The sequence below is a fragment of the Anomaloglossus baeobatrachus genome, chromosome 2 (assembly GCF_048569485.1).
Source record: "Anomaloglossus baeobatrachus isolate aAnoBae1 chromosome 2, aAnoBae1.hap1, whole genome shotgun sequence".
NCBI lineage: Eukaryota > Metazoa > Chordata > Amphibia > Anura > Aromobatidae > Anomaloglossus > Anomaloglossus baeobatrachus.
Window position 1 is genome coordinate 647,588,668 of NC_134354.1, and position 12,396 is coordinate 647,601,063.

Sequence of the window (12,396 nt, forward strand, 5' to 3'; positions counted from 1 at the left end):
TACTGCAGACCCAGAAGCAACAGCAGCATCGGGAACAGGTAAGTATAGCAGCTCATGCTGTCCGTGTGCTACCCAGATGTCACACGGATAGCACATGGAACACACACACTTGCACACACATATACCTTCACCACTGCACACCTTCACCTCTGACCGTGCAAAATGATCGTGTTTTGCGCTGATGTGTGAAGGAGGCCTAAAGGGAATCTGTCAGCAGCTTTTTGCTGCCTCATCTCAGAGCAGCATAATGTAGGAAAAGAGATTCTGAATGCACTGATGTATCTGTTTTACTGGGTGCAGCAGTTGTGACACAAAGTTCTTAGAAGTAACATGAAGCGGAACTGAGAAAGCTGCCCTCGCTCATACCGCAGCTCTCTCTACATTGTCTATACACAGCGATCTGCTTATCAGAGGAGGCGGTGTGGTTGGATCAGGGCTCATGCCCTGTATTACTAGCAGTGTTAATCACCTGGTGATGAAACCTTCATTAGTTTACAACAACACGCAGAACAATAAGTTTCATAGTTTCATAGTTTTTAAGGTTGAAGGGAGACTCTAAGTCCATCTAGTTCAACCCGTAGCCTAACATGTTGATCCAGAGGAAGGCAAAAACCCCCCAATGTGTCAAATAAACTCCAATGGGGAAAAATTTCCTTCCTGACTCCACATACGGCAATCAGACTAGTTCCCTGGATCAACACCCTGTCATAAAATCTAATATACATAACTGGTAATATTATATTTTTCAAGAAAGGCGTCCAGGCTCTGCTTAAATGTTAGTAGTGAATCACTCATTACAACATCATGCGGCAGAGAGTTCCATAGTCTCACTGCTTGTACAGTAAAGAATCCTCGTCTGTGATTATGATTAAACCTTCTTTCCTCAAGACGTAGCGGATGCTCCCGTGTTCCAGTCGCAGGCCTAGGTGTAGAGAGATCTTTGGAAAGGTCTCTGTACTGTCCCCTCATATGTTTATACATTGTGATTAGATCCCCCCTAAGCCTTTGTTTTTCCAAACTAAATAACCCCAAGTTTAATAACCTGTCTTGGTGTTGCAGCCCACCCATTCCTCTAATAATCTTGGTCGCTCTTCTATCTACCTGTAAGATTATGCTATTTATAACCTTCTATACATTTGCTATCAAGAAAAGCATCCATTCCTCTCTTAAATTCATTCAGTGAGTTTGCCATCACCACTTCCTCAGGAAGAGAGTTCCAGAGCCTCACTGCTCTTACCGTGAAGAACCCTCTTCTATGCTGATGTAGGAATTTTCTTTCCTCCAATCGAAGAGAATGCCCCCTTGTTCTTGTCATAGTCCTTGGTACAAACAGATCATGGGAGAGATCTCTATATGGCCCTCTGATATATTTGTACATGTTTATTAGGTCTCCCCTAAGTCTTCTCTTTTCTAGAGTAAATAGACCTAATTTTGATAACCTTTCCGTGTATTGTAATGCACCCACTCCATTTATTATTTTAGTAGCCCGCCTCTGAACCCTTTCAAGTTCAGTAATGTCTTTCTTGAGCACCGGCACCCAAAATTGCACACAATACTCCAAGTGTGGTCTGACGAGTGATTTGTACAGAGGGAGAATGATGTTTTCATCTCGTGCCCCCAGACCTCTTCTAATGCATCCCATCACCCTATCTGCTTTGGTGGCTGCTGCCTGACACTGGGCACTCCAATTTAGCTTCTTATTGACTAAGATGCCTAAGTCTTTTTCCATGTCTGATTTCCCCAGCAGTTTCCCATTTATTAAGTAATCGTAGCATCTGTTTCTCCTTTCCATGTGCATAACCTTACACATATTGTTAAACCTTATTTGCCATTTTTCAGCCCAATTCTCCAATTTACTCAAATCCATCTGTAGTTGCAAACTGTCCTCCTTTGTGTTAACTACCTTACATAGTTTTGTATCATCTGCAAATACTGATATTTTACTCTGTAAACCATCCACCAGATCATTAATAAATATATTAAATAGTAGGGGGCCCAATACAGACCCCTGTGGCACCCCACTAGTAACCCTGGCCCAATCTGAGTATGCGCCATTAATAACCACTCTTTGTTTTCTACCCCTAAGCCAGCTACCTACACATCTACACACATTTTCCCCGAGCCCAAGCTTTCTCATTTTACTTAGCAGTCTTTTATGTGGGACACATCGCTAAATTCAGTGTTTTATCCCATACATTATGCTGTCCTCAGATTGCATAGCAAAAACCTGCTGACAGATTCCCATTGAGTGCTTATTGCAGTTTATTTCCATTTTTGCCTGTTTTTTGTCTAGTTTTTAGTGATCCACTTACACCTTTTTTAAGTCTATTTTTTATGTGTCTGTCTATTTTTATTGTGGACAAAGTTTAGGTCTTCCAGATGTTTTGGTCTGAATTATCACTTTAAGCTACAACATTTTTCATAAATGAACTCCAGCAACCACCCACGGAGTGATTTTATGGACACCAAATATTTTTTTTTGCTCAAATATTTCACCATCTTGTGAAACATTCAATTATTATGATAAAAATTCACAAAAAAAAAGTGAAAGAAAAAAGAAATAGCAAATGAATCAAGGCTTTGATGTTTGAAATGTGTAGGTCACTATGCCTACGTATCTTCTTTGTGTCATGTATGCCTCCACTGGCACATAGGTGTTAAATACAGGGGCATTAACGCTTTCTTTCACTTTTTGTAGCCGCTCTGTACTGAATAGTCAAGACATGCTAAACAATGTTTTACATTTTTTTTGTATTATAATTCTAATTTTATAGAATCTATGGATATATTCATGATCGGGGACCATGTTCACACCTGTGGGTAAAATTACAGATGTTTTGGTAGCTGGCAACCCACAGGAGGGCAACATCTGCCTGAATTATGGATATATCATATTCTTGTGTGGTATGTATAGAATGCATGAAGTATGTTAACTAAAATGACAGCCATATTGTTTCTCTAGAAGGTTTCTGAAAGTAAATATGACCCACATAAGTAATTAAGTCTAAAACTATATAAGAATCAAAATTAATCAGCCGAACCCCCACTAAGCTCATTGGTGGGATGAGTGAGAGGTTTGGTGAGCCCTTTATAACATGTCATCTAAGGAATATCCATGTCAGACCCCAGGAGAATCAATGAATATTGCAGATCTGTCCATTTTCCCACCATGTTCGCATTCGCCAGAGGCGCTCAGGGATGCAATCCATAAGACATAATGTAAGGCAACACTCCCAGTCGAAGGCATTTATGCTGAAACGCACGTGGGGACCTCTGGCGCCATTACAGTAGTAGGGGAACATGCAGACAGGTTGGTCATCTTAGATTGTGTGATATTCTTTGATATGTATTGTTCTATTTAATATATTTGTTAGAAATACAATGTTCAAAAAAAATAAAGGGAACACTGCTCATAAAATACTGCATCCTAGATCTCAATGAATGAAGTATTCCAGTTGCAAATATTTATTCATTACATAGTGGATTGTGTTGACAACAATAAAACATAAAAATATAAATCAAAATTAATATCCCATAGAGGTCTGGATTTGGAATGATACTCAAAATCAAAGTGGAAAATGAAATTAAAGGCAGATTCAACTTCAGTGGAAATACCTCAAGACAAGGAAATGAGGCTCAGTAGTATTTGTGGTGGCCTCCATGTGCCTGTATGACCTCCCTACAAGGCCTGGGCATGCTCCTTATTAGGTGGCGGATGTTCTACTGAGGATTCTCCTCCCAGACCTGGATTAAAGCATCAAACAACTCCTGGACAGTCTGTCGTGCAACGAGTGGTGGAACGAAACATGATGTCTCAGATGTGCTCGATTGGATTCAGGTCTGGGAATGGGCAGGCCAGTCCATAGAATCAATGCCTTCATCATGCCGAAACCGCTGACACACGTGAGCCACATGAAGCCTAGCATTGTCATGCATCAGAAGGAATCCAGGGCCTACTGCACCTGCATATGGTCTCACAAAGGGTTTGAGGATCTCATCCCAGGACCTAATGGCATTCAGGGTATTTCTGGCTAGCACATGGAGGGCTGTGTGGCCCTCCAAAGAAATGCCTCCCCAAACCATTACTGACCTGGCCAAACCGGTCATGCTGGAGGATGTTGAAGGCAGCAGAACGTTCTCCACGGCGTCTCCAGATTCTGTCACGTCTGTTACATATGTTCAGTGTGAAACGGCTCTCTTCTGTGAAGAACACAAGCTGCCAGTGTTGAATCTGCCAATCTGGGTATTCTCTAGCAAATGCCAATTGCTCTGCATGGTGTTGGCTGTAAGCATAACAACAACTTGTGGGCGTCAATAAATTGTAGATTTGCGCATAAGGCATTGTGACCTTTTGTTCCCAGACTCGTCAGAGATCTCCCCAAAGCGGCACATACTCATGACAGGAAGAATGAGAATGCGGTTCAGATGGCCTCAAGCAAGTTCATCATCCAGGTCTCTTTATCTCTCTGCCACTCCGGGAGTGCATTGTTCATCCTACTCTCACTCCCTTAAGGCCTAGTCATTGCAGGAATTGGACCGTCGCTTGGACTCAGATCTGAAGTTCGTCCAAGAGAGACATGGTCGAAAGTCTCGTTCAGTCTGTAAACTGATCCCTGAATATTACTGAAGCACACCTCTCTTCTTCCCGGTAGAGACAATGTCTTTCAGAAGATAAGGCATGCTGCCAGATATTCAATGAGGTTCTAAACAATGAGTGGGAGCACACAGACAGACACTTCCATAAACACATGGAGATATTGTACCTTTTCTCAGAGGAGCTTGTCGCTACTTGGCCCTAGCCTTAGCTCTGTGCCCTTCTTTTGCTGGCACCTTGGTCACCAAAGCAGCCACTCCCTGGGCCTAATACCTGCAACAAGGCATTTTTACAGGGGCCTCAACCGCATATAGTTAGAAAACCTAGTTCTCCCCTCCTTGCAGTCTGCTCTATAGTCTGTCTTGACTCTCAATTCCTTCAAAGCCCAGGTTTCAGCTCTGCTTATCCTTTTTCAGAGTCACCTGTCCTACAGGCGTCATGACTTTCCTTTAGGCCGTGTCCCATTTGGGCCTCAGATCTCACTCTGGTTGTAAATGCCCTTCAGTCTCTTCCTTTTGAGCCAATCAGGGACCATTCCTACTCTTCTGTAAGGTGGCTTGTCTGGAATGGTAGTACCACCAATTGGAAACTACTATCCTTTGAAATACTATGTCCCAAGAATGACAAAAGTATTTTAGGAGTGATACCTTTATAGGCTAACCAGCCTATTAAGGTATCACTCCTAAAATACTTTTGTCATTCTTGGGACATAGCCAGAAAAATCAATTGAAATACTAACACGGTACCACAATATTACCCTGTATTGCACATTGTAAGCTACTATCCTAAATGTCAATATCCATCCTGTGACGTGCGGCTTAGCATTTGATTTGCATTCTGATTGGTTACAAGAGGCAGAACCACTCTCAGAAGGTGGAGATGTCAGTATATAAAGTGTTTAAAGTGGCATTGAAGCAGGAGAGAGCACTTGGGATGTTGGATTGCCTTTTTTTGTCTCCTTGATGAGTCAATGGCAGTAGCAAAATATATAGGAGCCTTTGGTGACTTCAATTATACTGCACGCAGAAGCTTAGAACAGGGCAAAGTTCCAGCATCAGTTCGTGGTCACCCTTTTTAGGGCGGGGACACCATTTACAGCTGACACACAGGGTTTAGATCAGGTTTCAGTTGCTAATTAGCTCTGCTTCAAGAGGACTATGCACCTGATGCCTGTACCGGAACTTGTCCTGAAATCTTCTACAGAGATAATGTAGTAATTATATGTGTAATGAACTGTAAGGCTGACATTAATGGCTCTCATTGAATATTATTATTGTGGTATTTACTACATTGTTTTTAGCACTCTTTAGCCTGGTTTATGTTATTTGTGCTATTTTACAGGTAGAAATATACAAAAAGGTCCAGAAATATTTGGACAGTGACCGAATCTTCGTGATATATATATATATATATAACCTGTATGCCCATATTAATAGGTTAGAAAGGTCATATATGGTGACAGATTCCTTTTAATCCTGATCCTGTATGCTTCACTACTCACATCTGTGGACACTGCATCAGCTGGGCACGGGGGGTCACCCAGACATCCCACCCCTGTTCCTCAATCTGTGGCGAAGCCGCACCTCGCAGCCCCACCCTGATGTCTCTAATACATTGGAGCCACGTTATGCGGCCTTGTCATTTCTGCCAACAGATGACGTTCTGCACCCTCAGTGCTTGGCGCAGTGTTACACAGACATCCCCTGTCCATGTGGGCACGTGGAGGCACAGGGAGGAAGACAGTAGGCCGTGAAACCTCTGGCGCGAAACCCCAAGTGCTCACAACCCTGACAAACCCTTTTCACTAGCCCCAGTGAAATCAGGCTCTGCCCGCCCTTTCGTCTGATACCAGTTCCATGTTAGATATAAGCCTGGACCATTAGCAGGATTATATCGGGCCAGAAACAAGCCCAGGTAGCGTGTAAAACTAAAGTCATGGACATGGGATTCGTGGATTGAGATAAAAGAACAACCCATGATTAAATTATATATTTAATTGCCTTAAGGGCACACTAGATAGAACAATATATACATAGGAAATTTACAGGTACTATGGTTAGACATGTAGTTAAAATTAAGATATAGGTGAAAGCAGATGCACACATGAATCAGATACCCATTCCTTGCGACTAGGCCTAGTGCTGGCTAGGTGCTGTGGAGCCAATGGTTTCCATGGTACTCCCCACACGTTTACTAGACGTGACCTCTTTGAGAAGAACTATCTCCAAAATGTATGCTTTGGTTTTTAATAACCCATGTACTTCCCACATACTGCCCACTTGGTGACCTATAACAGGGCTGGACATGGGATGTGCCGTCAGGTTCCAGAGAATTATAAAATAGCAGCTATGTTCATATCTCTGCCTCTAAGGCTATGTGCCCACGGGAGCTTGCATCTGCGGATGTATCCGCAGGTATGAGCGCATGTTTCCCGCAGCTGCCCGCCGGCGTTCACAGCTATTTTTAGCTGCTAGATTACAGCGGAATAGCTGCGGGAAACATGCGGACATTCATGCGGCTTACCTGGGACGTCCCGGCCTCTAGCTCCATAGCGGAGGGCCAGGACATCCGCAGGTAATTCCGCATGAATAATTGACATGCAGTTATACATGCGGATGCCTACATCCGCAGCATGTTCGGCAGCTGCACTTTCCGCAGCGTGGACACAGCACTCCGCATGTCCCATAGGATAACATGGGGAGTGACTGTACATGCTAAAACCTGCGGCTTTATCTGGAAAATCCAGATAAATCCGCATGTTTTCCGTGGCAAAATCCGCAGATGCAAGCTCCCGTGGGCACATAGCCTTAGAGTCCCACGCGGAAGATATTACCATCATATTTGCTATTACGATTTTATCCATTGATAGGAAACTTGATGTGTATATTGTCTTCCAGCGGCTAGTTATTTATTATGGGCTGATACGCACATCTCACTATTAAGGCAAAATATGTGGTATGTGCAAAAGATACCTGCCATATTTGTGGGAGCTACGCACACCCTAATTTTACATTTTTTACCCTGCAGCCAGTCTTTCTCCAGGTCCCCTTTGAAGCTCCTCTGAAACTAGCAATCGCGCATCCACTTCCCTAGCTGAATTACTTTTGTTACCATTGCGCTAGTCAGGGACTTCCTGCTTAATATAATTAATTCCCCCCCCCCTTACCATTTGTTTCAGAATGGAGGTATTGGATTTCTATCCTGCATATGGTGACATGTACAGTGCCTACAAGTAGTATTCAACCCCCTGCATATTTAGCAGGTTTACACATTCGGAATTAACTTGGTACCTTTACTTTCAAAGCGTCATGTCAAGGCTCGTCTACAGTTTGCTCATGATCACTTGGAGGACTCTGAGACAGACTGGTTCAAGGTTCTCTGGTCTGATGAGACCAAGATCGAGATCTTTGGTGCCAACCACACACGTGACGTTTGGAGACTGGATGGCACTGCATACGACCCCAAGAATACCATCCCTACAGTCAAGCATGGTGGTGGCAGCATCATGCTGTGGGGCTGTTTCTCAGCCAAGGTGCCTGGCCATCTGGTCCGCATCCATGGGAAGATGGATAGCACGGCCTACCTGGAGATTTTGGCCAAGAACCTCCGCTCTCCATGAAGGATCTTAAGATGGGTCGTCATTTCATCTTCCAACGACCCAAAGCACACAGCCAAGAAAACCAAGGCCTGGTTCAAGAGGGAATAAATCAAGGTGTTGCAGTGGCCTAGTCAGTCTCCTGACCTTAACCCAATTGAAAACTTGTGGAAGGAGCTCAAGATTAAAGTCCACATGAGACACCCAAAGAACCTAGATATCTTGGAGAAGATCTGCATGGAGAAGTGGGCCAAGATAACTCCAGAGACCTTTGCCGGCCTGATCAGGTCTTATAAAAGACGATTATTAGCTGTAATTGCAAACAAGGGTTATTCCACAATATATTAAACCTAGGGGTTGAATAGTAATTGACCCACACTTTTATGTTGAAAATTTATTAAAATTTAACTGAGCAACATAACTTGTTGGTTTGTAAGATTTATGCATCTGTTAATAAATCCTGCTCTTGTTTGAAGTTTGCAGGCTCCAACTTATTTGCATCTTATCAAACCTGCTAAATCTGCAGGGGGTTGAATACTACTTGTAGGCACTGTAGATGCAGGTCAGGATTTGTGGAAATATGAATGATTGGCAGGTGACTGGCCTGTATTGCTATGCTATATTCCTCACAGTTCCTTTATGTTAATGAGCTCTTACAGGCTTTTGGATGGATGTTACCAAGAAGATAATGCTACAGTACAGCCTATACCAGTGATGGCGAACCTATGGCACGCGTGCCACCAGGGGCACGCTGAGCCCATTCTGCTGGCACGCGTGCTGTCGCCCGATCCTGCAGCTTTGGTCTGCTGGTGCAGTCACGCCGGCAGATCAAATCTGTGTTGGAGTGGAGGAGACATTTCTCCTCCGCTCTGACACTCCTCCTCCCCCAGGCTGCAGTGTGTTGCCTAGGAGACGAAGGAGCGTCAGAGAGCGGCGCCGGCGCCGTCTGCTGGCTGCGTGGGAACTGAGGACCCAGCAGCGCGCAGCAGTGGAGCGGGTGCAGGAAGGTAAGTTGTGTGTTGCTTTTTTTTTTTTTAGAACTCGTGTGCGGCTTTGCCAAGGTGGAGATGGGGGGGGCAGCGCCAGTATGAGGTGGGGGAACGCACATGGCAGCATGGCTGGGGTGGGGGAGGGGGAACGCACATGGCAGCATGGGGTGGTGGTGGGGGAACGCACATGGCAGCGTGGGGTGGGGGTGGGGGAACGCACATGGCAGCGTGCGGTGGGGGAACGCACATGGCAGCGTGGGGGAGGGGGAACGCACATGCCAGCGTGGGGGAGGGGGAACGCACATGCCAGCGTGGGGGTGGGGGAACGCACATGCCAGCGTGGGGGAGGGGGAATGCACATGCCAGCGTGGGGGAGGGGGAACGCACATGCCAGCGTGGGGTGGGGGAACGCACATGCCAGCGTGGGGGAACACACATTCCAGCATGGGGTGGGGTTGGGGGAACGCACATGCCAGCATGGAGTGGGAGAACACACATGCCAGCATGGGGTGGGAGAACACACATGCCAGCATGGGGGGGGGGGGACACGCATGCCAGCATGGGGGGCGGGAACATGCATGCCAGGATGGGGGGGAAACATGCTTGCCAGCATGGGGGGGGGCATGCATGCCAGGATGGGGAACAATGCATGCCAGGATGGGGAAACATGCATGGCAGGATGGGGAAACATGCATGGCAGGATGGGGAACAATGCATGCCAGGATGGGGAAACATGCATGCCAGGATGGAGGAAACATGCATGCCAGGATGGGGAAAACATGCATGCCAGGATGGGGAAAACATGCATGCCAGGATGGAGGAAACATGCATGGCAGGATGGAGGAAACATGCATGCCAGGATGGAGGAAACATGCATGCCAGGATGGAGGAAACATGCATGCCAGGATGGAGGAAACATGCATGCCAGGATGGGGAAACATGCATGCCAGGATGGGGAAACATGCATGCCAGGATGGCGGAAACATGCATGCCAGGATGGAGGAAACATGCATGCCAGGATGGAGGAAACATGCATGCCAGGATGGGGAAACATGCATGCCAGGATGGAGGAAACATGCATGCCAGGATGGAGGAAACATGCATGCCAGGATGGAGGAAACGTGCATGCCAGGATGGGGAAACATGCATGCCAGGATGGAGGAAACATGCATGCCAGGATGGGGAAACATGCATGGCAGGATGGAGGAAACATGCATGCCAGGATGGAGGAAACATGCATGCCAGGATGGAGGAAACATGCATGCCAGGATGGAGGAAACATGCATGCCAGGATGGGGAAACATGCATGCCAGGATGGAGGAAACATGCATGCCAGGATGGGGAAACATGCATGCCAGGATGGGGAAACATGCATGCCAGGATGGGGTAACATGCATGCCAGGATGGGGAAACATACATGCCAGGATGGAGGAAACATGCATGCCAGGATGGAGGAAACATGCATGGCAGGATGGAGGAAACATGCATGGCAGGATGGAGGAAACATGCATGGCAGGATGGAGGAAACATGCATGGCAGGATGGAGGAAACATGCATGGCAGGATGGAGGAAACATGCATGCCAGGATGGAGGAAACATGCATGCCAGGATGGAGGAAACATGCATGCCAGGATGGAGGAAACATGCCACGATAGGGTACATTTACCAGGAAGGGGTACATTTACCTGGATGGGGTAAATTAACCAGGATTGGGAACATTTACCAGGATGAAGGACATTTACCAGGAATGGGGTACATGCCGGGATGGGGGAACATTTACAAGGATGGGCAATATGTCAGGATGGGGTACATTTACCAGCATGGGGGAACATGCCAGAATGGGTAACATTTACCAGGATGGAGGACATTTACCAGGATGGGGCCGTGATGGGGACAAATATACCAGAATGTAGGAAATGTATATCAGGATGGGGGACATGTTTACCAGGAAGTGGCCAGGAAGGAGGACAGAACTCCACAATGATGGGGAGGGGAGCAACTCGTACATCTTTATGGGATTTCAGGATGTTCAGACTTTGAAATGTAGATGTGGATTACAGGGTGACCTCTGATTGCATTCCAGGTTAAAATCTCTGTCTAATATGCTGCAATTTTTTTCCAGAAAGATCAACTGCTGTGTCTGGAAAGGGCAGGGGCTCAGCTTTAATGTGTGGTCAGCATGCATGAGCGTGATGCCCCCTGCTGAAGAGAAGACAAGCAAAGGTAAGATTAAAATCAATTCTTTATATAATAGGATTGGTTGGCACTTCGGAAAAAAAAATTGGGTTTAGGGCTACAGTTTGGGCACTCGGCCTGTAAAAGGTTCGCCATGACTGGCCTATACTATATATATATATGGCGCCAGTCACTCAGATAGGTGTTAGGGGTATGAGTGGTCATTTTAGTATAATTTTGCACCTGTGCTACCTCCATGTTTATCATGGGAGCTTGCTACACCCTGCAGTGCCGACATTAGATATACCGATACTTGATATTTTCCTGGTGCTTCCCATAAATGGACATAATGATACGTCATGGCGATCGTGCGAACACAGGCGCTCCTGCTGTCACAGTCAGGATCGATGCCCGCACCACTGTTTTAACCTCCTAAATGCTGCGATCAATAGCGATCACAGCAATTAGAAGGCTCGGAGATGGAGTGTACTATGGTGGCTTGTTATATCATGCAAGTAGCATGGTCTAAAAGGCATTCTGTAATGTAACACTGACAGGGGTAATGTCATATGTATAAAAAAAAAATATATATATATATATATATATATATATATATAAAAAAAGAAATAAAACAAAATGAAGAACCTAAAAAAAATGAAAAAAATATTACTCCAATAAATATGCATATTTATGTAAAAACGAAAATGAACAAAAATATACACATATTGGGTATCCACCGCGTTCGGAACGATCTGATCTATAAAACTCATATTCTTTATCCCCTACAGTGAACGCCATAAAAAATAAATAAATAAAAAACCATACAAGCTGAAAAAAAGTTAAGTAAAACGCGATCAAAAGTTCTATGGAAATAGAGATGGTATCGCTGAAAACATTATCTTGTCCCACAAAAAACAAGCCCTCACACAGCTTTTTGCTGTCAGAATAAGGCGATGCAAAAGCTATTTTTTTCTATAATATTTTTATTGTGTAGAAGTGGTAAAACAAGAAAAAACAATAAAAATGCGGTATGATTGTAATCG